The 25,856-nt window shown below is 42.2% G+C and overlaps 1 long non-coding RNA gene across 2 annotated transcripts; it reads right to left on the bottom strand.

Annotated features, from left to right (window-relative positions):
* Positions 1-213: 213 nt before the first annotated feature.
* On the bottom strand, positions 214-24,669 carry LOC131978341 (uncharacterized). Of its 2 annotated transcripts, none has more exons than XR_009394952.1 (3): positions 24,370-24,669; positions 13,909-14,087; positions 214-298 (listed from the first exon to the last, which is right to left on the bottom strand). It is a non-coding gene; the product is annotated as an uncharacterized LOC131978341 (long non-coding RNA). The 2 variants fall into 2 exon arrangements; XR_009394953.1 differs by having other exon boundaries at positions 248-295.
* Between the last annotated feature and the right edge of the window lie 1,187 nt (positions 24,670-25,856).

The following is a 25,856-nucleotide window of genomic DNA, read 5'->3' as shown; positions in this document are numbered from 1 at the left end:
GAGCTCGGCTCACCCGCCTCACCTGCCTCTCTCCTGGCTTGGCTGGCCTAGCCTGCCCACTCTGCTGCAGCTTTGGCTGGCCCCTGCCGGCTCCCCGGGACCCCTGTATGCAGCGCCGGGGCCACAGGAGGAGGGCAGCCAGAGAGCCCATGGCGATCCACAGCTGTGTTCACCTGCTCTGGGTTCACCCGCTTCGAACCACCTCCTCGAACTGCTTCTATCCTTCTCTCCTTCCATCCTTCCACCCACTCTGCTTCTCTTTTTCCTCCTCCACTGCCTCCTCCTCCTCCTCTTCCTGCTGTACACAAACAACCAGAGACAGAGATGGAGAAAAAAACAAGTTAATCTTAACTTTCAGCATTTTACCCACTCTGAATGTCAATCCTGGTCTTTGATCAGCGAGAAGTCGGGGGTGAGGATTCTGGCATCCTCTCTCAGCCGGTAATGTGAACCTGCTAACCTTAGAGAGCAGAAACTGCAGGGATTGGAGGCCTGAGAGTTAAGTGTGTCAGGCAGAGAGATACTGTCTGCCAAAGGTACTCTCAGCTATTAGATTGTGATGTGCTGCAGATAGCAAAATATAGCAAGAGTGGGCCCATTATAAAAATCACCACTGCGTCAATAGAATACATTAGAAATATTTACAGGAAAAGTTTCTCTTTAACAACCACCCTCTTTCACTCTCCCTTAGCTGCACAAGTCCACTGAGCTGTATACTTATTTGCCCTTAATGGTTATAAATAACAAAAGCAACATTTAAAACTGATTGATATTTTCCAACTACCATTCCCTCACCCCTCTCTCTTTGCACCATAGTGAGTGTGAAGGAATGGAAATGTTTTGGCCGGACCAGTGGTGCTCTATAGAAACTTTGTCAAAGAAAACATCTCAGCTTTTGTATCATCTAGAATTATTCAAATGGGTTCAGCAGCCCTCTTCTTATGATAATAGCAGTTGGGGGGACATTTCTTTGAGGATTCATGGTCCCATTGTGTTCCTCAACAGAGAAAGAGCCGTGGCCAAATTCAACCCCCACCGCCCCACATTGCACCGCGCCGTACCAACCACACGATCTCTGAAATATCCTCACCACAGCCACCACAGAGCTGTGACAGCCCTTCTGTCCACCTCTCTCCACCCCTCTGCAGGACTGAAAAAGAGACTAAAACCCACAGGCCGACTGCCAGGGGAATAGAGAAGTAAAGTGCGGAGGTTTAGAGCCGGTGGGCTGGCGAGGCTTTGGGAGTTTGAACTGTCTGTTAAGGAAAGAGCGAAGGGGGTGCGAGAGTGGCGTGGGGGGTTACACTGTTGGGACAAGAGAACCAAGTTTGGGAGAGGGGGGCGAGTTGAGTTAGGGGGACATGGATGGGGACCGGGGGTGCGGTGCATGTCTCAGACACAATAATACTATTCATTGGGCTCAGACATGGGTGTTAACTCCCCTCTGACAGAGCACAATGGGACTCGGCGGCATTCAGGCAGCCTTGGTGATATTGTTAGTTCAGGGCTGCATTCTCCCTGCCGCAGGATAGAGCGCCTGCATTGTACCCGTCCGGCAGGATGGATGGAGGGAGGTTTGAGAGGTGAAAGGCAAAGAAAGAGAGAACAGTACGTTTGTCTATCTGTCAGTGCTGAAGGAGCGAGGGGCAGAGGGCGGAGAAGGCGGGGAGGTGCGGCGGAGGAGGTGGTGGTGGCGTTGGGGGTGTTTTGCCCCATGGCATTGGACTTGTTTGTTTCAGGGGGAAGAAATAAAAAAGGAGAAACTGAGACTAAAAGAGACCGAGCAATAAATATTACTCAAGCAGCCGAGTGCAGAGCTAAAGAGGCATTAAAGGGGGTGGGGACAGAGACGGAGCGAGGAAGGCATGGTGGCATTTTTATGGGAAATAATGCAGCAGGTTTGTGTGCTGCTTCAGAGTTTAGATGCATTTCGTTCATACGCCTCAAAAGAGGGAGAGCGGAAAGGAGTGGAGGAAAAAGGGGACTGACAGAAAATGAAAACGGTGGAGGTTGCTGCTGTTTGTGACTCGGATGAGGTGACATCCAACCACCACGATACCTACTTTTCTAGAGGAGAGGAGATACAGTATATAATTGTAGGGGAGAAGAAATTGAGAGAGTTGAACCAGCACAAGAGGCATCGGGGAATGCAGGCTGTGACTTAAACATAGACATAAGTGAGGTTTCCATCCAAATGAAGCACATATTTTAACAAAAAAATCCACAAAATCAGCATTTCCACAAAATGTGTACATTTGCTGCTTGTCCTCGTCTTAAAATTGTAGTGTATTAAATATTTTGTGCTTTGGGATCATTGGTCTTAAAATAATTACATCGTAATTCGTAATCATTACATAATCCTGGGCTCCAGGGCATTTTCTGGTATTAAAAATGTAATAATGTTCAAATGATAAAAAAAGAAAATTGAGATGCACAATGTTGAATTTTAGCTCGTATGCTGATAATTTCCGAATCATTTCGGACTATTGCCCATGCCGATATATGCAAATTATTATTTTCTTTACTTTTTTTGGCAGAGAACATCTCTCCTGTGATTGAACTGACATATTATTATTCCTACTGTTATCGTGAGGACTCATTGGCAGATGCAGATGTAATATACAATGCATCTCATTGGGAAAATAACAATTTAAAACAAGGCATATTTATTTCATGGTTCTGACTGATTTGGCCCTGGTGTGGTTATGGTTATATACTCTGGATAAGAGGCTGCTGACAGTTTATTGTGTTTTTGTGCTGTTGCCCGTTTGTGTTTATTCTGCACAAATTTGTCATAAAGGTCGGCATGATGGCTCTTCAGACGGGTAATTACATTTGTAGTGTTGCTGGAATGCAATATGGCTGCTTCTTGATATTGAGCAATCATTGCAAATAACAACCTCTCTATCAATCTCAGATACTTAAAAAAACCTCACCACACTGCAGATATATTCGGCAAAGTCTCACATCACATGGCCATCTCATCGGCATACTGGCGGAAAGGTTCACATCTGGTTGAGGCACATATTAATTTTAAAGCCTTTATCTGCCGAAAGCGATGACATGCTGATATCATCATACATCACAGTCTTATGAACAAGTTCATTTGATTTCTTTCAAAAACTTTTACAGCACGATTTGCATGATAGCCCCCAAAATATGATGCATGGCGATGCCATTTAAAACATGTTTTAAATGTTTTTATTAGTGGGCCAACACCAAAACCACTTGGTTATGGTTAAGAAAAAGAACAGGGTTAGGCTTTAAAAGCACAGACACTGATCTCCTGGTTCTGAGTACCATCCACCTTCCCGTCTGCTCTCCCTATAGGGGACCTAAGTGGCTTTTAAAGCCACATTGCTTTGTCACCAGATACATTTTGTGGGATAGCTACTGATCCCTGTGCATTATTTTTGAAGGAGTACCTATGAAATGTTCACAAAAACATCTTGCATCGGTCATCTCTAATTAGCAAAGAAAATGATAATAAGTTTGCAGCCCTAAAATCATGTAACGGGCGAAACTCTGCTTAGCTTTATAGGAAAACTTCTTCGTCCTTAAAATGTTACATATAAAGGACACCACTATGTTGCCACATGGTCTCATATATGTTTCATCAAATTCCTTTGGAAGCTGCAGACACTAAACGTCAACCTCCCACTGAGCACTTTTAAAATAGCAGATCTATAGTAGCAGTAAGGTATGGATGAGAAGGACGCATGCATCTAATCACTCACTATACACTGAATACACACACTCACACACACACACACACACACACACACACACACACACACACACACACACACACACAGAGTATCACTGCTCCTTCTGCACAGAGCAACCTGCTTTCATGAACAGTACTTTGTTTGTTTCCCCTCTGGTAAACTCTGACCAACCGTTCCCATGGCAACCTTACCTACTCGTTCCCTGTGTGAATGTGTGTGTGAAAGAGAAAAAGAGGGAGAGAGAGGTATGTGGGGTTGTGCAGAGGTTTAGAGCAGGACTTCCTGATCTTAATACAACAGATGTGCCTCTGTGTGTTTGTGTCTATGTGTGTGAATCAAGGGATGATTCTGTCTAAGTTTCACCCAAAGCATTCACACGTGTTCATCTGTATTCACTCTCAGCAGTGTGGAGTCAAACTGCCCTCCTCAGAGGAGGAAAGAGCCAGCGGTGTGATGCTGGGGTGTCAGGGCGGCCAGGGCACGGCTCTCGTCAGGGGGCTAATGCCCTTCAGGGGTGGCTGAGGTAGGCAGGGTACTGCCCTTTGTCCCTGGGGGGGGATTACACCGGTCAACCAGCACAGACAATGTACCCCCCTCCTGGGATGGGAGGACCAACCTGCTCTCTACCAATGATAGGGGCAGTCAACTGATCACTAACTTAATTAAGGACGGAGAAAAGTAAGAGAGAGGGAGGAAGGGGTGATGCAGGAGACAGACAGAGAGAGGTTGAGAAGAAGTAGTGGCAGGGGTGATAAAAGGGGGGGATAAAGAAAAGAAAGTGAGAGGGGAAGAAAGCGATGCAAGGAGCACAGGGACACGCTGAAATAAGAAGAGGCACGGAGTTAAAAAGAGAGCAATGGGAAGCGGCGGAGGGGTGAACAGAAGGCTTCTCTAGCACAGGATTAGGGGAGGGAAGATGAAAGGATCAGGTCTAACAGAGGACAGGAAAAAGGCCAGGAGAGATGGCCAGAGGAGGGAGACCGGCGACTTAAACTCAAAGCAAGGAAATCAAGTAGAACAGAGAGGAAGAAAAGAGGAAGAGAGCTCAGGTGTCTGTGACCTCGAGGCACTGGCGGAAGAGGCCTTTATTATAACAGGTGCACAATGTGAAAACTCCCTCTCTGGTCCCTATTTATGCCTCTGCACACACACCTATTCAAATCCAATGACAAATGCAGCAGATAATTCTATTACGGAGGACTTTAATAGAGGATATTTAGGGGACAGTTAGCGGGCCCAGGTAGCATAGCTCAGGCCCGCTGCAGACAGATATGGCTCTGCAATACTTAACAACAGGGATTTGGCAGCACTGTTGATTGAACATGCCAAATCCCATTTGTCGGAGGACTGTGCGCGTTTGTATCGACACTCTGTAACCTTGTGGCTCCGTAAAAGGAGACCTCAGAGTGTGTGTGTGTGTGTGTGTGTGTGTGTGTGTGTGTGTGTGTTTCCCTGGCGGGCAGGCAGCAGGCAGGTGGGTGGCACGGTTCTAAACACCCCTCCATCTATGCTCCTCTCCATCCCTTCATCCTTCCATCTTTACTTCGCTGTCCGCCTCGATTCCCTCTCTTCACAAAAAAGGGTGACAAGAAGGAGATAGAGAGGCTTTCTCAACACTCCTTTTCTTGTTCTCTCTCCGTCCCTCCCTGCCTCCCTCCTGTCCAACCCGTTCCCTCCCTCCATTCCTTCCATCCCCTATGGTAGAGCTGCCAGACAGGAGTGCTCAGCAGCTCTCCGAACGTTATTGATCCTGAGAGCAAGCCGGCTAGGGAGTTGGTGTCTCTCCCTCTCTCTCTCTCTCTATCTATCTCTCCTCCCTCCATCACACCCTCATCCCCCACCACAGCCCGCAACTTTTTCTTCCCTCCCTCCCTGCCTCTACTTCATTTATCAAGGTTAAAGAACTCTTATAAAAAAGGGAAGAGGGGGTCGCCGGGATGTTATCTGACTTCATGAAAGAAATCCCCTCAGGCCACTCCACTAGAGGAGGATGCTCTTTGCCAGACCCAACTCTACACACACTCATAAACACACACACATCCACAAAACACGCGCTGGCACCAAGCAGCGGCCCACTCATAGCCAGTCAGAAATAGAAAGTAGCATGTCCAGTTTGGTACACAGCAACAGGACAATCAGAAATAGAAACGAAGAGGATGGATGAATGGACAAAGGAAGAGGGAATTAGAAAATTAGTCACTGTTTGTTACCCAACGAGGTCAAACTGGAGCATTACAGCGTCACTTTCCTAGACTTTATTTAGAAGGCACAATCGAGAGTTTAGTTCAGTTTTAGGTAATAATAAAAAGAACTTTTGGGTGCCAAGTCCACAAAGGATGTAAGTGGTTGAGCGGTCATGAATAAAAAATGTAGAAAATCGATTAATTGTTTATGTTTTTGTGTTTAATGCCAAAAAGCTTCTTAATTGTGAATATTTTTTGGTTTTCGTACCATTATTATTAACTAACTACTCACTTAGCCCGCTACCCTTTAAATTACCATTTACGCCTATCAAGCTTTTCAGACTGCTGCAACAGTAACAGTGGCAGATGTAACGCTCAAAATGTGCATTAAGTTCTTAAAGAAATCTGTTTGCATGGAAGTCTGTGAGAAAATAACCCTACTTTTCACTTGATTTAGCACCTAATTTTTATGGTAAGCACATTTTGTTTTAAACCTGTTTTTCGCAAGCTAAAGTTAGATTAGCTTATGACTTTGCACTTGCTATGCTTAAACTACCTTTCGACTCCAAAAAAGTAAGATAGCGACAGCCAAAAGGTCAAATTTAGTTTGATTTCTTTAATACAGTCTACCCGTTAGCACCACTCCCTGATTGAAATGCAGCTGACTATTTAAAATTTCCAGCCGACTCATTATGAAACAAGAACCACAAAACTAATAATCCACTCATAATCACACTAATAATCCATTTCTTAAACCACCACTCCACCCTCCAAAATATGAGTATTACAGGCCCATGCATACTGCTTCAACAGGTGGAGAAATCCAAAGCTTGAATCAGGTTCTTTAATAAAATATAAAATATTTTTATATGTATTTATACATTTGTCCTAGTTATTTTTATTTATGCATAAAGCTACTATATCATATAAACAAATGTGTTAATTATTTATTAACTTACATAAAGCCATCTATTAGCCATCTATTAACTTACATAAAGCCATCTATAAAATGTCCATTATTAGAAAGTGAAACTAATAAAACAAAACTACACAAAGAGGTGCATCTGGGAAGTTTTCACGACCGGACCTGTAAATTCAGAGCTCCATTATCCATCTGTATGGGGAATACAGTTTCTGCATTTCCAGTCTTTAAGAGACTGTAGCAGCTATTGTCCCTGTTTGTAAAAAGGACTGGAAATGGCTCTATGTGTGGAGTACATCCTGTCTTCCATTGTTACTGCTTTCACTCTCCCTATAAAGGCCTGCCTGCACTCCAGGCTACAACAGCCAGGCAAAATACACACAGCAGCACATTACAGGGCCATACCTTCCCCTCCCTTTGTGCTCAGTAATTGCCACAATGCATCTTCTCGTCCAGCTAATTAAGTGAGTCTTTCCCATTGTCTCCCAATACTATCACCTCTTCACACAGCCAGAGAGAGAGAGAGAGAGAGAGAGAGAGAGAGAGAGAGAGAGAGAGAGAGAGACACGCAGACACAGCAAGAGACGGAAAGAGCAAAGGGGTGAAAGAAATACAAAGGCAGGGGTCCAAATAGAGAGAGGATGAATGACAAAGGCATGTGTCTGTGTCCTGGTAAATGTTTACCTGTTGAAAAGGTGCCTTATGTCTGTGTTTGCTGGTGATCTGTAAACAGCACATTACTGCTGTCAGACAAAATCTTCTTCTCACTAAATGCATTTCATTGAAAAAACATCTCAGCTTTTAGATTGACATTGACACATTTCTAAAACAATATCACAAGGCCAGAGCATTTTCGTCTTAGGCCTTAAAATAACACAAACTAAGGTTATTTGGCGACCATGACTCTAAGTTATAAGGTGAATGTGTTTTGTTGTTACTTCACTTGAATGTTTGACCTTCACTAAACAGAATGATGCATGTACAGAGTTTGTCACGAGAAAGCTTTTTCCACATTCATCTACCATGAAAGGGGAAAGTTGCTCTGCACTCATCTTACAGGGAACATATTATTCCTGTTTCAGGTTCATATTTATATTTTATTTCTCAGAATCTCTGCACCATCATTGAAGCCGGGGAATGACTGTAAAAGCACTTAGCAGAACTTTCTACCTAAAGTATAGTTGTTATAACAGAATTCTGGGCGGCTAATTTAGAGGCACAGTTTGTGAATATTTTTCCGTGGATTGAGCATTTTGATACTTTCACAGTATTTATAAAGTACCTAGATCTGCTCCTTAATTTAAAAGAAGACATGGAAATCACACTTTTTACAATGTCAGACCTTTAAATCTGAGTAAGGTCATTGTTTTTTTTTTATTGTTTTTTTAGGGGAAACCTTTTTTTTAACAAATTATTACTTATTTTATTATTTATTTACATTATAAATAAATATATTTTATAAAATAATGTAAAGCATTATTTATTTAATCCTAATTAAGGAAGAAAAGCCTATTTCTGGCCTGACTGGCCTCACTCATCCTACACAAAATAAATAAATAAATAAAAATTACAAATTACAGTTTGACTATACAGCACAATATCAGTCTGAGTAAGCATGATTCATATCATAAAAACAGTCACAAAAAGTTATTGTGAAACAGATTCAGGATTGAGCCTGGGAGTTTGAACTAAAATTGCCCTCACCTCCCAAAAAAATAAAATATTAATGATTTCACTTTGAACCATTGCTGTATCACATAACTTCACCAAAGACTTGAATTAGTTTAAGGGGAGCACTGAATTTGGCTCTTAGGTGTAATATCCTGAATATTTCCTAATATTACACCATGCATTACGCTGTCTGTTGCAGCCTATATGAGGTTCACATCGTCATGGCTTAAGTACTTGATGGAATCCAAATAATGAACAAATAAAGAAACAGGTGCTTTTGTTTCCCCTTCTTCTTTATGTCCTCAGACCTTTTGTTGTGTGGCTAACCAAAGAGTTTGAATTATTGGAGGACACAGACCAACAGACTCATCTAAATTCCACTTCTCTTTAGAGTTGCTAGGAGAGCGCCCCCACCTCCAAAACACACACACACACACACACACACACACACACACACACTTGCTCCATGCTCAAGTCCACTTGCTGACCTCTCAGGCCAGACACTCTCTACCCAAACCCCCAAACTCTCCCCCTATAAAAGACCCCTCAACCCCTCCTTGAACCTCTACCACCCCAACCTCCCCCCTTCCCATCCTAAACGCCTTTCCTTCCCACACTCAAGTTCCTGTCAAGGCCCTGACAGACAGACAGACAGACAGACAGACAGACAGACAGACAAGTAGGGTGACATCATGGTGCAGAGAGAGAGAGACAGAGGAAGGGGGCTGCCTGCCTGTCTGCCCCCAGCACCCACACAATGCAGCAGGGCATCTGGCACTGGTGGTGTGGGGGACTGGGTGGGGGTCTGTCAGGACAAAGCGTTTACATCCCCCTTCCTGGAATATGATTATAGTTTGTAAATGGCGGCTGAGATGTAAACGTGTGAGGAGAAGAAAAGGGCTGAGAAGCGGTGGCGGCTGGAGGGTGGCTGTGTGGATGATACAGTCATGGGTGTAAACAGTGAAGACACAGACAGATATATTAGTCCGAGGAAATGAATCTGGAATATTCTTGTGCCTTAATGAAAAAGCTGCACCAGCATGCATTTAAAAAAGTAAAAAAAATGCCAAATTGTAATGTGCATTTTAATATTTTTATGCTGTATTTGCTGAATTTCTTTCCCTGAAAATCTTGAAAGAAGCCAGTGGAGCAGAAATATGCATACGTGTGTGTGTGTGTGTGTGTGTGTGTGTGTGTGTGTGTGTGTGTGTGTGCGTGTGTGTTTGGTCACTTGCAGCTTGTTAATTTGCAGGATCCAAGACGAAACAATGGTGCCAACGGGATAGAAATCAGTGTCATAATACTCTCTCTCTGCAGCGGCCCCCACCTCTGCCTCTGTCTGAGAGGCTGTCTACTCTCTGCGTGCATACAAGTGTCTGTGTCCATACATAAAATAAATGAGCTGTGCGTATGCATTGTGCAAGCCCACAGGCCCAGTGTATATATTAGAAATGTGACTTGACCCTGGCAGGCTGAAGCAGGGTTTCTGCGTCGCACTGGGCGTGGGAAAAAGGGGAGACCTCTTTTCACAGCTGCTCCGGCCGTTGCATTGAACCAATGGAGGCCCCCACCGCCCCCCAACCTGCCTCCGCCGCTAATGCCCCCCCCCCTTGTCCCCCCTTTTCCCATTCATTCTGCAGCCTGCTGCCTTTCAGCGGACCCCTGTCCCTCCCCTCCTGCGCTCTGTTCGTCACCCTGCTGCACCCCACCATCACAGCCACCACCAACCTTTAATACAGCCACCTCGCCATTCAGCTACTGTGCATTGAGATGCCAGAAGCCTCTGAGCTTTAAGGAGGTAAAGATAAACAATGGAGCTAATACCAAAGCAAAATAAGTAACTAATAAAACAGATTTGCTTATGTTTGTTTGTGCAAAACTTAACATAACCCCTAAAATCAAACCTCCTGTCTCATTTCTCACGCTTCCTCTTTACCTCATGAGCTCGTTCCACTTTTTTTGTTCTTAAAATCCAATTCTATTTTTCTCACTCTCACATTCTGTTCTCTCTTTCCTTCTCCGAGCCCCTCTGCAGATTTAATTTATGTTAACATACGCCACCACTCTACACTCAGTGCCTACAGCCCCCCCCAGCACACACACACACACACACACACACACACACATTCACCACCTCCTTCCATCCAGTGTATTCATTTGAAGAGATTTATTTCCTATCAAGCTGCATAATGCAGAGGGTATAATTCAAATCAACTTTTAAGAACAGCCAAGCGGCGCAGTTTATGTATACAAATCTAAAAAGCCAAGTAAAAAAAATTCCCCAGCAAACAGCAGGGTGTTAAAAGCAGATTGGCAACTTTAAGAAGCCATGGGTGGGCGGTGGGTGTTTGGTTTTGCCATTAAAGATAACCTATTACTGATAAACCTCACAATCAGCCTGTTTAAACACACAATGCAGGCTTCATTTGTTTCAGATACTCTTACTAATCTGACAGTATAACCATGCAAAGGCAGACTCAGAGTGGAATCATAAAACACCCACATGCAATTTTAGAGAAACTTTAAAAGGTCACATAATGTGCTGAATAACTCCAACAGATTCTCGGGAGCAGCCCTATCGTGCTGTCTAGCTACCCTGCTGATACGCCAGGCGTGTTGAGGAAATGTTGAGAAGCAGCGAGGGGGCAGAGACGGGGGGGGGAGGGAGGGAGGGAGAAAGGGAGGTTGTAGCCGAGAACCTGAAAGGACTCCATCTCCCTTGGCCAACATGCCATGACGGTGTGGAGCAGCAGCCTGAATTGGTTTCTCTGGGGTGGCGGAGCTGGAGAGGTGATGGTAAGATGAGCCCGAATGGGGATGGAAAGAGGTGGTGTGGGTGGGTGGAGGTGTGGGGGAAGGAGATACGGTACACTGAGGTATGTGTGTTTGTGTGTTTGAGAGAGAGAGAATAAGAGAGAGGTAGAGAGAGGGGGATGGCAGACCGGATCTGAGGTACTGTAAATGAGCGGATTACCGCTACCCCCTCTTCAAGTCTTTCCATATACATGAGAGTGCTCGTCTGTGGAGGCAACACCGCTATGTGTGAAATCACACATCCTCCGGCCCGCACTTCCCATACGAATCGTAAAAAAATGCACATATTGCACATGGGTACTGTAAAACGAGGCGTGAATGCAGACCCGTGCGTGCGAGCTCTTAATTGCTGTTATGAATACAAAGAGGATGTGAGGAGTGTCACTTCTGGATTGATGCGTCTCTGCATCAAATTTAGCCTGTAGCTATGCCTCTACTTCTAAAGCCCGTGTCCAACCGAAGCTTGTTTGCATCGATTTATCTAGTTTGTGGATATGATATTGACTAAGTAGACCGGCAGCCCTTATCGAGTTGAAGCAAGGCGAAGGAGGTTTAAGAGGTGGTCGAACGCGATGGAGGAGGATAGCCACAGGCTGTGAAATCTCCTCTGATCTTCCCTTGTCTGATTCTCAAACGCAACTCTTTCTCTGGGGGGGCACGCTGATATAGAAATAGGCCAATGTCACAGAACGCTCATCTAACCCTGGAGGGAAATAAAAAAAATCACTTCTTCTGTCTCTCCCCGATGACGGACCTCAATCTCTGCGGATGGGGCTTCATCTCCCTTTCCTCCCGTCTCCGGTGCTCCCTCCATCACTCCGTCTACTTTGTTCTCTGCAGGAGGTTGAACATGCACGAGCTGAGCAGCATTCTGGGCCTTGATGGCCCGCTACAGCAGCTGTTAGGATAGCGAAGGTAATCTTTAGTCGTGTCACTCAACAGTGAGAGGGAAGCTGAGAGGAAAGTGAGTGAGTCACCTAGTTCTGGTTTCAGCCGTCCATCATCTTCAGCATTATGCGTCGTTATAAAAACCCACAGCTTACAGGGGTTTGACAACTAGTTACAGCAGAAAATATGACAGCTGGGGCCAGAAGTCCATGTGGATACTAGTTTATAACAACATATGTAAAGTGTTGGAGAGTAACGGGATACAAGTACCAGGATTAAGCATTTAGAATACAAAATATGAGTAACCGTATTCTGCAACAGTTAGAGTTTGAATTGCTGGAATTCTGAATATAGTTACAGCAGGATTGCGATAAAACTACTGGCCTGGAGAGGAGACACACAACTAGGGTACAGTCAGGAAGGTGTGATCGGCATTGGAAATAGAAGACAAATAAGTTCAGCAAGATGATTTTTAAGTATTCCAAAAGTAAACCAAAGTATTCAGAATATGTTACTTGATTGGTTTCTTCAGAAGTTTGAGCTTTAGCTATGTACTGTCATCAGCCACTGTCATCAGCCAGAGTAGAAGAAAAAGAGATTGCAAATTAGAAACAAAACAAGTTAGCTTGGCCTTCTAACCTATCTGTGAGAGAAAAGTTCTTCAGGAATTTGGCTCGGTTGGGAAGTTTTAATTGTTGTTTGATTTCAGCTTTTATTGGCCATGTTTGGTTCCAGAGATGAAAACTAAATTTCTGAAAAGATGCCTGTATATTATAGCTACATCGGAACTTATTTGATAAAGTCGTTTCCATAACTCAAATAGAGACAAAGGCAAAAACCATTTCAAGAGAGCGGAAAAAACTTTTTGTGCATTTGGGAAGTTTTATTGTATTTTTAAGCCTCCATTTAGCTTTTTCTGATGCGAGATACTTAAAAAAAATACTTAAAAATCCATGGAAACATTGCTTCTCCAACCTCAATTTACAAGCTGAGTAAAATGTAAATGGAAACAGAATGTATTAAATACATAATTCAGAGTGTCAATATTTACAAAAAATTAAACTTTCCCAGTTTGAGCATGAAATATCTTGTCTTTGTACAGTAGACAATTGAATGCAGGTCACAAAGGATTTGCAAATCATTGCATTCAGGGTTTTCCACAGTGCCCCAACTTTTTTAGAATCAGTGTGTATGCAGGTGTGGAGGAGGGTACGGGGTCTGTTCACAGAGCAGAGGAAAGGAAAGTAAGTAGTTTGAGGGGGGAGTTCAGAGGGAGGGAGGGAATTAGAGGAGTGAGGGACTTAGCCACCCTGGCAGTCTTTCCACATGAGCACACCTTGAGCACACACCAGGCCAAGCCCCCCCTCCTACTCATGTATCCTTAAAGGGATAAAAAGCATGGACAAAGGAATTAAAATATAGATTACACAAGTGGCCACCCTGCGTCTTATCTGCCAAAACCGAAGAATCTAACAAATTGGATCAGACGTTATAAGGCAGGGGGCGAGAGGCCGGGCGTGCGAGAGGGTGAGAAAACACAAAAAGAATGAGAGGCGTGCTCATTTGTGAGGAAATGAATTATGATGAAATCTAGACTTCTGTGTGATTATTTGAAAGTACGGTTTGAATAGTTCAAGTTCAAGTTTATGGTAGTAGTAGAGTGTAAGAGAGCACACTGAGGAGGATTATTTTGAAGTCTCACCTGTTACTTGAGTGGAGTGATGAAGTCTTCTTCTAACCCAGTCTGTGACCTCTGGACCTGAGAGCAGGGGGTGCTGCGTGTCTCCTCTGACCTGTTGTCCTGCAGGTTCAGACACAGGCCTGCAGATGGGGTGTGTGTATTTCTGTGTGACTGCACCTCTGTCTGCACGCCACAGATTCCTGTAAAACAAAACATAAAGCATTAAGTTGAGGGAGGGTCCATTCCTGTAGCAGGTTATGTGTCTGATTCACCTTTATTTCCTCTTAAACAGTTCTCTGGAGAACAAATAAATGTCACTGCAATAAACATTTGGGTTGCACTTGAAATCCTCTATAGCAAACCATTGAGGTATGGTGCATTTAAAAAAAAAAGTTTTATTTTTAAATTATAGTATTGTTTATAATTTAATATTACCTGACACCCTGCAAATAGGATTTTGGATATTTTGACTTAAAAATATAGAAAACATATTAAATTATGAATTAAACATGTGAAATTGAAGTTGTAATATTGTTTGTCAAATAAAAAGGCAAAAATACATCCTATGTTGGTCACTTCCTCATATTATCTGAGATTATTTTGTTAAAAAAATATATTATTAGGCCTATATAAACTACATGACAAAAAATATATAATTACTACATATTCTACATATACTGTAGAAATACTGGGAAATTGAAAAAAAAGTTTCTCACAAATCTTTTTTCAACTGTCAGCGGTAAATGCCTGACAATACCAATCTCTTCAACACACACACACACACACACACACACACACACACACATACATACACACAAACACACACACACACACACACACACACACACACACACACATACACATACACACACACACACACACACACACACACACACACACCACTTCACAAGCGATTACACAAAATACTCAAAGATTACATCCGCTGAAACCTGATGTCCTTTGCGGGTTTAAAGCCTGCACGTCAGCCTTTCAATTTTTTTTTCTCTTTCCCTTGCATGGGTCAGAGGCTGTTGCTAGGCTACCAAGCCCAGAATTCATAAGTTCAGAGAAAAGGTTTATATAGGCCATTGCAATTCAAGGTAAAATGATAATAGAAAATTGATAACGCTGGAATATATGGAACTTGGTGATATGGAATCAAATAGACCATGAGCCATAAATAGTTTCAGATCTGAATCAAAGTGTAATAATAGTGATAAGATGAATAATATTATTAACAATAGTCATAATAATAATAAAAGTCAAGTGTAGCTTGAAGAAAAAATGTTAATCTATTTTTCTAAGTTATATCTAACAATCCTCCAAACATTATAAAATAGAGATGAGTTCTCTAAAATTAGGAATTCGGCCATTTTAATACATAAATCAAAGACACAAAATACAAGTCACAAACTGCGATCTCGAGCACAGTGTTATGGCCGAGTGAAAAAAAACCTGCGCCGGCTGATTTCGCATTGTAAATAAAATAGAAAAAAATCTGTAATTGACAGTATGCTGCCGTGTGTATTGAGCTCTTTAGAGACAAAATAAATTAGGTAATGATAATGTGAAGCAGCACCTGCAGAGAAGCACACACACACACACACACACACACTCACACAGCTCTGCAACCTAGCATCCAGGTGTGACACACACAAGATAACATCTATAGGATGGTGGCTTGGAAATGCAGCAGGGCTGTAGACCTAAAACAATAGCGCTGCTGTGTATAGGAAAGTGTACATTGGGCTGCTTTCTTCCAACAGACAACACTCAAACCTATGCCACAACTATAACATGAAAATATTCAACGATATGGATACAGTGCAGAGAAAGAAGGAGGAGAGAGGGACACCCTGACATATCTACACTTTACGCATGTTTATGCATTATGCATGCATAAACATCTCTCCTGTTATCTTCTCTCCTCATTGTACATCATTTTAAATCTTATTCTAGCCCGTCATACCACTTTTTTTTAATATATGTGTTTGTTTATTCCTCTAACTGCACACAGAATAAATCCAAGCTGCTAAAACAATAAAATTCAAATAGATGTAAAAAATGCAGAAATCACTGTGCAAGACAATGGGAAGTGTAACACAGCCTTATGGCAGGTGTTAGTAGACTAGACGCAGACTAGACTGGGCTCCATCTGCTGTTGAGGGCCTGCTCCTGATGGTGGAGAGGGCCCAGACAGACACTTATTAATGTGGGAAAAACCGACGTCTAGCCTGCCTCTCAGACTGCATTTCAATCTCAAAGAGCTCTCCCCATATCCTCCATTTATTACCCCTCAGTAATGCATTCATTTTCTGCTGTGACCGGCGAGAGACGGGAGGGTGGTGCTGTTGGTGTAAGTCACAGCACAAAACGCCATTGTCAAATCAAATGGAACCATGCTGTATTATTAATGATTTTGCCTAATATTGCAATTAACCCTTACATGCACCGAAGGGACGTTAATTTGCAAAATATTGGGTCAGTTCTGCACACAGATAATCCTGAAATCAGGACAAATCATTGCACCTGCACCAAAATGACTGCCAGTACAAAAGCCATATTGGATATTTCTGTGTTTTAAAAAATGCCTCAATGGAACATTACCACATTAAAATGGGTATCCTGATACTCCTGCAGTGTTTCCTTGAAGAAAACATTAATTTTCTCCACGCTCTATTTAACTAACAAAAGTATAACTGCACAGCTCATACTGATAGCCTGAAATTAACATTAATATCATAAATACAATAGCAGACAACTGAGGTTTATAGCCAATCGTTACACATCACGCACAACGCCAGAATATATTCACAGTGTGTTAACACATACAGCAGCATGCTGCCTTAAAAAGCGAGAGATAGCATTTCCTAGCTCCTTCTCCACCTGCCCTGCTCTGTGACGCAGTAAGCTGGGGCCTACTAACAGTAGCACCAGGCTCTGTAATGCTGCTGCTCTACACACTCACACACTGTCCACCGTGCAGAGCCACCACACACAACAGCTACAGCTTTAGCAGCTAACATAGAATTGGCTTGTTTAAAATTCAACAGGCTCCACTTCAGGGTGCAACCTATCACTCAGGCAGAGCTGGAACCAGACGGGAGCTCCTCTCTGACTCGGATGGAGTGGAGAAAGAAGAAGATGATCTGCAGCCCAAACAGCATTATAAAGCAGGCCTGAGATAAGCCTCTGGACGACCCAGCCCTTCCCCGAACACTGCCTCCAAAATCTGGCTTCTTGTTGTACATCATTGAAAACATATGCTTATTAGTTATATATGTGTGGTTCAAGTCCTGAATTAGTTATCTTTGAATAGAGAAAATACTGTTTTGTGTCAGCAGCCAGCTTCTAACCTACAGCCTGTTATTTTCATCCTGTAAGCTAAAAATATATGATGAACTACATCTGCAAAAACCTGCTGAACCTGCTAAACTCACATTGCAATTGTTTAAAAAAAAAGATACAAAGGTTCAACTTATGCCCTTTCCTCAGCACTGGGAGACATTGTTCTGTTCTGCTCTGTCCTCTTTGTGCATGAGGACTGAAGCTGCTGTTAATAAGCGCATCAATCAACTAAATCCAGGGATAGAAGATGATCCCTTTGACAAACACCTACAACATCACAATATTGTCTTCTTCTCCACCTCATAACCTGTGACACATTACTTTGACGACATACTACACATTCTCCTGATCTTTGCACAGCACCAGACACACTAAGCCCTGAGAATGCACCTTGATAGTGGAATTAATCCTCATTGCATCCAGCAGTGGCACAGCATGGTGCAAAATGCATCAAACCTCTCTGGCACAGCACAGTCATAAAGCTTCCACCATCAACTTTTTTAAGAGACATGCATTTGCTGAGGCACAACACAAGCAAGTGCATTAGTTTGGATTGTTAAAGCTATTTTCCATATTAGAAAGGCCAAGGCAAGAGGATATGGGGGCTGCTGGTGGAGCACGTGACTCCAAGGAGTCGTCCAATCAGGTGCGTTCCCAGCTACAACCCGTGCTCATGTCACCTCCTGGTTATCAGCATCAACTAACTACACAATCAACAGAAAACATATCAAACATGCTGCTTATTAGCTGCGATCTTGTGACTAAAAGGCAGATAATGTTCCGTTAAGAGAAGCAGCAATGCCGAGTCGCCCTCCTCCTCTTTCTCCTCCTCCTCCTCCTCCTCCTCATCACTCTATGAATGGAGCCTGTCTCCGGTTGCTAACTACTGTCACTCCATGCATCCCCAAGTGAAGCAACCTAACGCTATGAATCCGTATTTTTAGGGCCGGCGTTCTCTCCTCTGCACCGGTTTACGTCCAAGGAAGCAGGAGGCGTTTCTCAGAGCGATGCACACGGACGCTGCCGCGGGCTTCCAGTCCGCCGTGCAGGCTGCATCCATCCATCCCTCTCCGGCAGCAGGAGCACCCCCACCCCCCCATCGGTCCCGGTTCCGGCTCGCTCCGCCGTGACGACTGCAGGATTAGTTTATACATTCGGTTCTCTAGCTTTATGATATTACATAAACTCATACAGCTAGATAACCAAAGAGAAAAACTAACCCACGTCTCTTAAAGGGGCCGCCGCCGCCGGAGCTGCTTGTGTTGTGGTCACATGGAGCCATTGCATTCCGCCTGCATGCGTACGTCTCTCTCTCTCTCTCTCTCTCTCTCTCTCTCTCTCTCTCTCTCTCCCTCTTTTTCTGCTGTCCCTCTGTCTCTCTATCTCTAACACACACACACACACACACACACACACACACACACACATAACTGCGCGCATGCACAAAGCAGGTTAAAGGTAATACCTTGTTTTATTATTGCTTTTATGCATAATGCGTAATTTCATATATAAAAACGATGTCCTCTGGCTGCTTTTGGGAAACCTCCATCGCCACAAGATCGTCAGCAATAGGCTGCAAGGTGTATCAATTTCAACCAAAGCCTACTAATTATACTACAATGTCAGATGATTCAACATTTCTATTCTTTAAAACCAGCCTCCACTGCAACATCTGCAGGGTGAAGTCATCCAGCTGCAGCATGACACATTCACCTGTCACCCATGAACATACGTAACAGGAAGTCTCCATGACACCTATAACTTTAATATAGCACACATCTACCCACTAACTTATATCACGTCCAGTTTGAGCTCGTGTGTATAACACAGCTTACACTGATGTCAGATAAAGTGTTACTTCCTCTGTCTCCCTAAAAGATCACCGCAGCCCTCACAAACAACCGGCTTATTGTTGTTTTAAATGCCAGCTCACATCGACCCATCTCAGAGCATAGACCATAGTTTCCGTGTTGAGTGAATTAATCCATGAATTGTTTGAAAGCATGACAAACTACTAAAAGGCCTGTACTATAGCGTGCAGTGGAAGAGCAGCTAAATGTCAACAACATGATCTAGCGGAACAACTCGTCAGCTCACTAGATGTCACTGTGTACTTTTTTAGATTAGTTGATGACATGTTGACAAGTTAAAGCAGGACAAACTGTCTTTTAAAAGCCTTTTTGTAATCACCAAACACTATTTATACTCAATAAATATGTACCTTTAAGGCAGCTATAATGCAAAGCGTTTACGTTTTACTGCAGAAAAAATGCAAATACAAAGATAAATGTCAGGACAAACACGAGGATAAAATACTGTAATTTGACATATTTCCAGACATGATACTATCTGTTGGCACAGGTCATTCTGGTAGGAAGATACTAGCGTGCAACGCGTGATATTATAGGCAAGATTAAGGTCATTAAAGCAGGTCATTTAAACCACACTGTAGTAATAACTTCAATAAATTATTCTTAAATGTTGCTGAAGCTGCATTTTTTATTAAATAGCCTATTCGTAGTGGAATTAATTTAGAATAAATGAACAACATACTCACATATTCAGTCTATTTGGAACGGCAGTTTCCATAATCGGACAGTCAGCTGTGCTTCACCATTAAATAATACAAATTATTAAAATCCATCAGGTTTTGCAGCAGCCGAGATATTCTACTAGATTCAGTCCGGGCAGGGCGCCTATCTCCCCGGTTCTCTCCAGCCGTGATGCCCCCTGTCCTCCACCATGTGGGATGCCGGCACACATGCGAAGACAAAAGCCCATTTTACGCACAGCACCAGCGTCGGTGTATCGCATGTGGATCCTTTGGAGGAATAATCGAGAAATAACGTCCATTCCGGGCTGTCAAAAACCACTGCAGCAGGGCCCGAGGAGGAGAAAATGAGAGTGAGGAGAGAGGAGAAAGCGCCTCGGCTGTCAGAGTGTCAGATGTGGGGCGCAGGAGGCGGAGGGCCGCCCGGGGGGCCTCGGGGTCAGACTGCCAGGGGAGACGCGCGGTGTCCACAGAATTAGGCATGCTCATTGGCACACACATGGGTGAGCACCAGGGTTAACGGACAGGCAGAGGAAACATAAGCTGAATAAACACTTGGAGGTTCAGAGAGGCGAGTTGTATCATGATTTATGCTCTTACATGCAATCAGATGTCTCCAACATCATGCAGAGCAAAAAAGGACCAAATACTGGGTCCTTGGAGCCCCAAAACACTGAGGGGGTCTCTACAGCTCCTGGAATAATTTCATATTTATATCAACCACTAGAAAAATATTCATCATGCACCTCCATCAAAACTGCACAGTACAATACAATAATAACCACACTAGCTTTGTCCTAACTGGAGGTACAGAGTGCAACAGCAGCACAGTCACCTGACCGGATGGGCCTTGGGCAATACATCACACAACTGGACATGTTTAAGGATTTGTTGACAATGAAGCATCCGTCTCTCAGCCCGAGCTGTCTGTGTCAATAAGGACACAAAGTTTGTTCCCAGAAAGAAACACTGAGCAAGCAGTGAGTCACGAGCTCTGAGCAAGGCAGCAAGTTGCACGATCCAGGACAGAGCACTGCAGAGGGTAACATCAGTTATTATAATGTGAATTATTTTTGCAAATAAATACTGTTATTCTATAATTGTATACATTTGTATTATATTATCTTATATTGTTTTTTATTTATATTATTTAACTTTCATATATTTTCCTTATTGGCTGAAACGAGTCTACAAAAAGCGCCACATTTATGTTTTAATTAGCATTTTCAGTGAGTCTAATGAACACAATGCAGAGGCTGAGTGAAGCTTCAGTGTAGCAGCCATCCTGTTGTGTTAACAGAGCCTTCAGCGTCATGTTAGATACAGTCCTGGACCATTCATACTGTATGCTAACATTTTTATAAGAAGATATGAATTTAATTTAGAATTACAGATGGCACACAGTTCGGCTTCAAATACGGAATAATGAGCCTCATGTATTTCCACGGTAGCTACAGAAGCAATTGGCTGTTTGTGAGAGCTGTTTCTAATTTGAATTTTAATCAGCCAGTTTTATAAAAGCCTGAGAATAAAGCTGTTTCCTGCACGGAGCAAATATTTGTAGAATTTTTTTTTGCATATATATATATATATATATATATATATATATATATATATATATATATATATATATATATATATATATATATGCAAAAAAAAATTCAGCTGTTTCCTGCACGGAGCAAATATTTGTAGAATTTTTTTTGCATATATATATATATATATTTGTAGAATTTTTTTTGCATATATATATATATATATATATATATATATATATATATATATATATATATGCAAAAAAAATTCTACAAATATTTGCTCCGTGCAGGAAACAGCTTTATTCTCAGGCTTTTTATTTATATATATATATATATATATATATATATATATATGTGTGTGTGTAATACAATTATTATTATTATTGTTATTATTACTATTATTATAGGCTTTTCTCCATAGCAGACACTCAATGATATCTTCTCTGTGCCGTTCGCTTTTTTTGTGAATTTTTAAATATTTTATTATTTCAAATGACCTCAACTTTTATTTAATTCCTTACGCTACTTTAAATAAGACTGATCGGCAAGAGCAGGAATATTTATTCAGATATGATTTATTTTGAAATGTGTTTTAAGAAATAAAGTATATTTTAAAGGTTAAAAGTTGCTGTTTCAGTGTGTGTGTGTGTGTGTGTGTGTGTGTGTGTGTGTGTGTGTGTGTGTGTGTGTGACAACATGACTGTAGGTTACTGTACATTAAACCTGATTGACTCTCAGCTCTGACTTTCATCAACCTCACGTGAAGGCCTGTGGACACGCCCCCTGACTGCGTCACATCCTGTCAAGCGTACAGTGCAGTCGAAAGGTGTGTGTGCAGTGACAATGAGCTCAACATCTGCCATGAGTTTATAAATTAATTAGAATTCTTAAAAAATATGGTTTTCTATTATATTGCAGTCTGTGCATATCGTGTTCACGGTCTTCTTCCCTTCAAAAATATTAGCCTAAATTTGACTATATTATATATAATATATATATACAATAATTAATTCTCCTGCCATATTGTTTTGTTTATGCTGTTTGCTGAACAGGCGGATTCTCGCCGGAAATGAAACTATTTATTTATATCTTTAGCTTCTTTCTCTTTTGTGTCTGTTATAGCGAAACTTTACAAAATAAATATAAAAAAAACAAAACAAAGATGCTCAAGCATTGACTACAAATATGTTTGAATTTCAATTCGTTCAATCCGCAGTTTGAAAGGAAACTGCAGCCTGGAGTTCAGCACCTCCAGTGAGAAGTACAGTCTCTGTCCTTGGTGCTGAAACGAATGAAATTAATTCACGGCGCTATTTTAAATCGGAAGGTGAAAAGAACAAAACTTGAATAGTTCTGTTCTGTTCAGATGAAGCAAAACCTACTATGATTTAATGAAATGTTATAATAATAATAAAAAAAATAGAAATTAAAAGTGAGAATCCGGATAAAACGTGGTGAAATAATTTTCATATTCTGATCGCAGTCACACCTCAGCGGTCTATAAACGGAACAGTTCACCTACACTGACCCTTTCCCCTTGTTCAACTATTTTAATGAAATAATTCAATAAATGACACTAAGGCTGGTAGTCAAAATCTGCACAAAGACTTCGAGAAGAAAGAACATTTTAGATTTTGTTCTCTTTTTTGTTGCAATAAGTGGCATATTAACAGGAATAATAAACAAGATTTCACGCTAATAATATATATAAATATGGATTTGTATTAGCCGAATTGTACATCTGATTATATTCGATTATACGTTTATATTAGTTATTGTGTTTATGGCGAAACTGTTTACACTCAAGTTAATTCAAGTGGAATCTCATAAAACAGCTCAATCGCCTCAGAAATAATTGTTGTGCATTTGTTTTTCTATGTGGCATGAAAAATGATGTGTTTTAAGTTGAAATGTATATAATATGAGGCTAAAGTACACTGCTACTAATTCAGTTTACAGTAGGCCTACACCTGTTGCACTATAAGAGAAAAGAAAGAAAGAAAGAAAAGAGAGAAAAGAGAAAAAGGATAGAAAAGGGAAAGAAAGACAGAACAAGTGTATATTTTAATCCTTTAAAATGTTATAAAATGATGATGGATTTATTTTGCTGGTAAAAACAATTTTAACCATTATGATGACAACACATTGACACCTTTATATCTTGAAATAGTACTTTAGTTTATAGTTGAACAATTTCTGTGTTTAAATATGCAATAATTTGAGTAACTATTTATTTTGGTTTTGGGGGGAAATGTATCTTATTCTTGAAAATGTATTGATGTATAAAATGTATAAATCCATCAAGAACAATCCCACTACTTTAGTAAACGTTTGGTAAAATAAACTTCAACACTAAACATGTAGAAATAACAATAAATAAAGGTAACTGTGTTTCAAGAATGTTTTGCCTCTCTATTGTAGATAACTGCAAAGGCCTGATTAATTAATTTCACACTGTAGCTCCGGAGAAGATTTTCCCACAAACAAGTGACCAAAAAAAGAAGAAAAGAAAGAAAGAAAAGAAAAGAAAAGAAAAAAATCGCCCAAAAAGAAAGAAAGAAAAAAAGTCAACATCAAGTTCAACAACGTGCTGGTGCTCATTAGCATCACAATGCTGTCTGGGAGCACACAAGTCTTCTTAACAAGAGGCTCTGGCGTCAAGTCCCTCCACCTCCCAGCCAAGGGGACATTTTCCCAGGCTCTGCTAACAATCACACAACTGTTTGCTTTATAAACGCCAGCTCTGGGGCCACTCAGCCCGCCTCATCAGCGCTCAATGGATGCTCCCGCTAATATGGGATGGAGCAGCCTGCTGCCACTCAGGGTGCAAATGTGAAAGTGCCATTTTATGTTTTTACTTTAACCATAAAGTCAATGGAATTGTATTATTTGACATTATTTTTGTGCGAACTGATATTACCACTACTTAATTTTATTATTAATATTACCATTATATAGCAAAAAGCCAGACAGCCACATTATTTACAACATAAAGGTTAAAAATGTAATAAATACACAATTTAAAAAGTCAAAAATCATACTTACAAGCCTTAAACTGTGAATAAATCCCGCATCTCCGGTTCAAGTCCATTCTAACGCAAGTTTGTACCATCACTTCTCAAGTGTAACCAAACTAGAAGAGCCAGGAGTCCAGGGAGAAAGCCTTCACTGCCTGAGACTGAAACCTGCACAGTGCGTGGATCCAAACCCACAGAAGTGTTTTTATTCAAACACTGGCATTCATTTAGCTTCTGTGAGCAAAGATAAACCGCGAGGCCGAGCCGATACTGCTGCCAGCATCCCGACATCTCCTCAGCAGCCTCGGATGACAGTGTGCTCCGAGCTGCTGCGTCGCTGGTCCCCTCCTCTCTCTCTCTCCTCCTCTCTCTCTCTCTCTCTCTCTCTCTCTACCTCTCTCTCTCTCACACACACACACACACATACCGGCTGCTATGGACGACGTGCAAACACAAACCCAAACCCATTTCAGACCGCCTATGCATTGACCATTGTGAACTGGTGTCCATTGTTCTGTTTGAATGACGCGTCTCCCTCTTTAGTTGCATCGTTTTTTGGCAGCATTTTGACAGACGTGCAGAGCCAACGACGTGGCTGCAGCTTCTGTGGCTGCACGTCGGTGCAGGAAGGGGTGGAGGGGGGGAGGGAGGGAGGGAGGGAGGCAGCACTGAGGACCTTTAGGAAACAGATGCAGCAGCAGATCCCAACATTTTGGATTAGAGGATCAAAAAGCTTGACGCAACGTGATGTTAAAGCATAGCAGCTCATCACAAATGTGCCACAGTAGATAGCTGCACTCCTCCATCCTCAGCACACTCCATCCTAGACCCGTGTCCTCTCTGCACACTCAGGTCCTGATGGCACCGGACAGAGGCAGTTTTGGGACAGGAGAGAAACCTCGACTGATCTCCAAACCTGCCCCTTTCTTGACTGAAGCACCTGAGCCAACAGCTTGCAGGAAGACCGAGCCAGAACGAGCCGTTACCCAGCAGGAGCGACTGTGGATTAAAGCGTGTGTCCTTGAACGTTTCTGGACTGACTGCAGGAAAAATGAGTAAAGATAAAAGAGAGAAGGGGACGATGAAAGTGCAGCACGCAGCAGCGGAGTGTGCGATGCTGTTGCCGCAGCCTCAGCAGCGCCGGGAGAAGCAGATGCTTCCCCGGAGCTCCTGCTGGTCACGCTGCTTTTTACGTGGCGCGACTTGTCCTTCATTTCTGTGCGTAACGGAGCGCACGGTGGACATTTATGCGCCAAATGTCAACCATAAACAGTAAAACTACTGAATTAAATCAATATAAAACATAACTACAGGTAGTACACTCACACAGAGGAGAATCAACGTTGCGTGCAAGAAAACTATAGCCCTTGACATGAACGTAGTTGTTTACGCGCTGACGTCAGGCGCAGGGATAGGTTATTCCAAATGTGTTCTCCAATGCGCCTGTGTGCCGGATCCACGGTCGTTCGTTGGTTCTCAACAAGACTGATTTGTTAGAAGTCTATTTTACTCGCA

Source organism: Centropristis striata, chromosome 9 (genome assembly GCF_030273125.1).
Source record: "Centropristis striata isolate RG_2023a ecotype Rhode Island chromosome 9, C.striata_1.0, whole genome shotgun sequence".
Taxonomy (NCBI): domain Eukaryota; kingdom Metazoa; phylum Chordata; class Actinopteri; order Perciformes; family Serranidae; genus Centropristis; species Centropristis striata.
This window is presented reverse-complemented; position numbering and strand designations above follow the sequence as displayed.